The 5,000-nt window shown below is 39.7% G+C and overlaps 1 protein-coding gene and 7 non-coding genes across 11 annotated transcripts in view; all 8 read right to left on the reverse strand.

Moving 5' to 3' along the window:
- trnar-ucu (transfer RNA arginine (anticodon UCU)) overlaps positions 1–51 on the reverse strand; it is a 125-nt gene extending 74 nt beyond the window's left edge. The window contains exon 1 of the tRNA in view: positions 15–51. This is a non-coding gene — a tRNA (tRNA-Arg). The remainder of the gene's footprint in view (positions 1–14) is intronic.
- LOC133452554 (ATP-dependent 6-phosphofructokinase, platelet type-like) overlaps positions 1–5,000 on the reverse strand; it is a 78,154-nt gene that overhangs the window by 52,208 nt on the left and 20,946 nt on the right. The gene's annotated exons all lie outside the window — the stretch shown is intronic.
- Positions 2,039–2,163, reverse strand: trnar-ucu (transfer RNA arginine (anticodon UCU)). Its single transcript has 2 exons — positions 2,127–2,163; positions 2,039–2,074 (listed from the first exon to the last, which is right to left on the reverse strand). It is a non-coding gene; the product is annotated as a tRNA-Arg (tRNA).
- Positions 2,567–2,658, reverse strand: trnar-ccu (transfer RNA arginine (anticodon CCU)). Its single transcript is given in 2 exon segments — positions 2,567–2,602; positions 2,622–2,658. It is a non-coding gene; the product is annotated as a tRNA-Arg (tRNA).
- On the reverse strand, positions 3,062–3,186 carry trnar-ucu (transfer RNA arginine (anticodon UCU)). Its single transcript has 2 exons — positions 3,150–3,186; positions 3,062–3,097 (listed from the first exon to the last, which is right to left on the reverse strand). It is a non-coding gene; the product is annotated as a tRNA-Arg (tRNA).
- Positions 3,590–3,714, reverse strand: trnar-ucu (transfer RNA arginine (anticodon UCU)). The gene is made up of 2 exons: positions 3,678–3,714; positions 3,590–3,625 (listed from the first exon to the last, which is right to left on the reverse strand). It is a non-coding gene; the product is annotated as a tRNA-Arg (tRNA).
- On the reverse strand, positions 4,118–4,209 carry trnar-ccu (transfer RNA arginine (anticodon CCU)). Its single transcript is given in 2 exon segments — positions 4,118–4,153; positions 4,173–4,209. It is a non-coding gene; the product is annotated as a tRNA-Arg (tRNA).
- trnar-ucu (transfer RNA arginine (anticodon UCU)) lies at positions 4,613–4,737 on the reverse strand. The gene is made up of 2 exons: positions 4,701–4,737; positions 4,613–4,648 (listed from the first exon to the last, which is right to left on the reverse strand). It is a non-coding gene; the product is annotated as a tRNA-Arg (tRNA).

The raw sequence follows: 5,000 nt of genomic DNA on the forward strand, positions 1-5,000 counted from the left end.
CTCAAGTGCTCAACTAGAAGTCCAATGCGCTATCCATTGCGCCACAGAGCCTGTTGAAGACTGTGTTTGACCATTAAATCATAAAGTTTATTGTACAACAGACAGTACAGACACTACAGGTTCCTGTGTGGACAGGATAGGTCATCTGTGAGGATTTCTATGTGGACAGACAACAATATTTGTGTCCACACAGACTTGGAAAAAAAAATCAACAACGGACTGGGATTAAATATTTGGCAATCTACAATTGTTATTTGGGTGGGACTGGAACACACAACCTTTAAACTCCATCTCATGCTCAACTGGGGTCCGTTTCACAAAGCAGGTTCAACAAACACTGAGTCTAATCCTGAACTCTTAGTTGATCTACTCTGAGATCGGAAACTCTGAGTTTTCGGTTCCAGAACAGCGGATTTGAGGTAATTTACTCAACTCTAAGTAGTTTCACCGGGAGTTAAGCGCGAGCGTGAGGGAAATAAAAAGCCAGCATCAGTAGATCGCTGATACAAGGATTCACCATGGCAACCGGCGACACAAAAGAGCGACATACATTTTCTTTTTTTTCTTTTTAACTTTATTTATCTTTTCAATTTACAAAATCCCTTTGAGGAAACGTTAGTTTGCATCTGAAGATCCACATACTTCACGCCACTGGAGTTAGAAGCGTTAATATGTGCATATGGCGAGTATGAGAGCATATTTTGAAAAAAAAAAAAGAAATTTTATTGTCAATTAGATCAGGGCCGTCAATTGGGTACGGCAGCTGCCACACCGCAGCTTCAGGGGAGAATGTAAATGTTTTTTTTTTTTAATACATTTATGGAATTACTCTGTATCTATTTGTATTAATGTATTCTATTACTTCATACATATAAAATAACTACAAATGCATATCAGAACAACATGATGGATTTCAGTAGGTATTATCTATCCCAACACTTGTACCCCCCCATCATATCTTGAAATGTCCCAGCGTCAATCTCTCTCTCGTTTTTAGTGCGCTCTGCAGATATAATACATGTCCTGCCATTTTCTTTCTTTTTATTTAAATTGATTTATTTTATTATATTTATGTTACTTATGTAATGACTTATGCACTTCATCCACTTTATGTATCATACTGTATTTGTTTATTTAATTCCTTGATGCCTGACTGTCCACGGTCAATGTTCTGACTGTAATTGGAACTTTTAAATAAAGTTTTAAATAAAGTTAAAAAAAAGTGCGCTCTGCAGTGTTACTAACTTACAAAAATTAAAATGAAGCAGACAACCACGCAATAAAAAAAAAAGAAAGAAGGCAAGTGATGGGTCCAGAATATATTAACGAGGCTGTTAGCCACTGATGGATTAATTATGCAAGTTCATCTCAAATAAAGATATAAATCCTCTTATACATCTGTTGGGAAATATTTGACTTTTTTTTACTCTCCCTCTCCTTTTTGCATTTGGACTTTAACTGTTTGAAGTTAAACTGGGATGTCCCTGTGATATTGTTGCACTGACATAGTGAATAAAATACGTTGCGTTTGTCAGATACGCCTTTTCTGCTCTCTAACTCTGCCGCTTGCTGTCCGTGGTGCAGAAAACGGATGTGTATTGCGTAAAGACCCATTGGCTGAATTGACGCCACTGAGGGAGGAGACGGAGAGAAACTCCAGGTTCGCTGAAATAAACCTGGTCCCGACCAGGTTAGGTTCAGAGCGTCTGTTACTACGGTAACTGACCAAGAGCTTAAGTTACCTCTCTTTGTGAAACAGGCTAGAGTTACCTCTCTTTCTCTGGTTTGAGTTACCTCCCTTTGTGAAACGGAAAACTCAGAGTTTCCCTCATTTCAGGGTTAACAGACTCAGAGTTCTCACTAAACCTGCTTTGTGAAACGGGCCCCTGGACATCCAACATGCTATCAATTTTACCATCCAACCCTTTGGGCTCTGTTTATTGTGTGAAATGCTGCAATGCCAATTAACCTTTAGATAAGAGGTACAAGTACCAGAATGGAGATTATCATGTCTTCAAACCCTGAAGTTACTAAAGGACGACTCTGGTGGGACTCGAACCCACAACCTTTGAATTACATCTCAAGTGCTCAACTAGAACCTTTGAATTAAATCTCAAGTGCTCAACTAGAAGTCCAATGCGCTATCCATTGCGCCACAGAGCCTGTTGAAGACTGTGTTTGACCATTAAATCATAAAGTTTATTGTACAACAGACAGTACAGACACTACAGGTTCCTGTGTGGACAGGATAGGTCGTCTGTGAGGATTTCTATGTGGACAGAAAACAATATTTGTGTCCACACAGACTTGGAAAAAAAAATCAACAACGGACTGGGATTAAATATTTGGCAATCTACAATTGTTATTTGGGTGGGACTGGAACACACAACCTTTAAACTCCATCTCATGCTCAACTGGACATCCAACATGCTATCAATTTTACCATCCAACCCTTTGGGCTCTGTTTATTGTGTGAAATGCTGCAATGCCAATTAACCTTTAGATAAGAGGTACAAGTACCAGAATGGAGATTATCATGTCTTCAAACCCTGAAGTTACTAAAGGATAACTCTGATGGGACTCGAACCCACAACCTTTGAATTACATCTCAACTTTTTAACTAGGAGTCCAATGCGCTATCCATTGCGCCACAGAGCCTGTTGAAGACTGTGTTTGACCATTAAATCATAAAGTTTATTGTACAACAGACAGTACAGACACTACAGGTTCCTGTGTGGACAGGATAGGTCATCTGTGAGGATTTCTATGTGGACAGAAAACAATATTTGTGTCCACACAGACTTGGAAAAAAAAATCAACAACGGACTGGGATTAAATATTTGGCAATCTACAATTTGTACTTGGGTGGGACTGGAACACACAACCTTTAAACTCCATCTCATGCTCAACTGGACATCCAACATGCTATCAATTTTACCATCCAACCCTTTGGGCTCTGTTTATTGTGTGAAATGCTGCAATGTAAATTAACCTTTAGATAAGAGGTACAAGTACCAGAATGGAGATTATCATGTGTTCAAACCCTGAAGTTACTAAAAGACGACTCTGGTGGGACTCGAACCCACAACCTTTGAATTACATCTCAAGTGCTCAACTGGAACCTTTGAATTACATCTCAAGTGCTCAACTAGAAGTCCAATGCGCTATCCATTGCGCCACAGAGCCTGTTGAAGACTGTGTTTGACCATTAAATCATAAAGTTTATTGTACAACAGACAGTACAGACACTACAGGTTCCTGTGTGGACAGGATAGGTCGTCTGTGAGGATTTCTATGTGGACAGACAACAATATTTGTGTCCACACAGACTAGGAAAAAAACAACAACAACGGACTGGGATTAAATATTTGGCAATCTACAATTGTTATTTGGGTGGGACTGGAACACACAACCTTTAAACTCCATCTCATGCTCAACTGGACATCCAACATGCTATCAATTTTACCATCCAACCCTTTGGGCTCTGTTTATTGTGTGAAATGCTGCAATGCCAATTAACCTTTAGATAAGAGGTACAAGTACCAGAATGGAGATTATCATGTGTTCAAACCCTGAAGTTACTAAAAGATGACTCTGGTGGGACTCGAACCCACAACCTTTGAATTACATCTCAAGTGCTCAACTGGAACCTTTGAATTAAATCTCAAGTGCTCAACTAGAAGTCCAATGCGCTATCCATTGCGCCACAGAGCCTGTTGAAGACTGTGTTTGACCATTAAATCATAAAGTTCATTGTACAACAGACAGTACAGACACTACAGGTTCCTGTGTGGACAGGATAGGTCGTCTGTGAGGATTTCTATGTGGACAGAAAACAATATTTGTGTCCACACAGACTTGGAAAAAAAAATCAACAACGGACTGGGATTAAATATTTGGCAATCAACAATTGTTATTTGGGTGGGACTGGAACACACAACCTTTAAACTCCATCTCATGCTCAACTGGACATCCAACATGCTATCAATTTTACCATCCAACCCTTTGGGCTCTGTTTATTGTGTGAAATGCTGCAATGCCAATTAACCTTTAGATAAGAGGTACAAGTACCAGAATGGAGATTATCATGTCGACTAACCCTGAAGTTACTAAAGGATGACTCTGATGGGACTCGAACCCACAACCTTTGAATTACATCTCAACTTTTTAACTAGGAGTCCAATGCGCTATCCATTGCGCCACAGAGCCTGTTGAAGACTGTGTTTGACCATTAAATCATAAAGTTTATTGTACAACAGACAGTACAGACACTACAGGTTCCTGTGTGGACAGGATAGGTCGTCTGTGAGGATTTCTATGTGGACAGACAACAATATTTGTGTCCACACAGACTAGGAAAAAAACAACAACAACGGACTGGGATTAAATATTTGGCAATCTACAATTGTTATTTGGGTGGGACTGGAACACACAACCTTTAAACTTCATCTCATGCTCAACTGGACATCCAACATGCTATAAATTTTACCATCCAACCCTTTGGGCTCTGTTTATTGTGTGAAATGCTGCAATGTCAACTAACCTTTAGATGAGAGGTACAAGTACCAGAATGGAGATTATCATGTCTTCAAACCCTGGAGTTACTAAAGGACGACTCTGGTGGGACTCGAACCCACAACCTTTGAATTACATCTCAAGTGCTCAACTGGAACCTTTGAATTACATCTCAAGTGCTCAACTAGAAGTCCAATGCGCTATCCATTGCGCCACAGAGCCTGTTGAAGACTGTGTTTGACCATTAAATCATAAAGTTTATTGTACAACAGACAGTACAGACACTACAGGTTCCTGTGTGGACAGGATAGGTCGTCTGTGAGGATTTCTATGTGGACAGACAACAATATTTGTGTTCACACAGACTAGGAAAAAAACAACAACAACGGACTGGGATTAAATATTTGGCAATCTACAATTGTTATTTGGGTGGGACTGGAACACACCACCTTTAAACTCCATCTCATGCTCAACTGGACATCCAA

This window comes from Cololabis saira, chromosome 10 (genome assembly GCF_033807715.1).
Source record: "Cololabis saira isolate AMF1-May2022 chromosome 10, fColSai1.1, whole genome shotgun sequence".
Classification (NCBI taxonomy): Eukaryota; Metazoa; Chordata; class Actinopteri; order Beloniformes; family Belonidae; genus Cololabis; species Cololabis saira.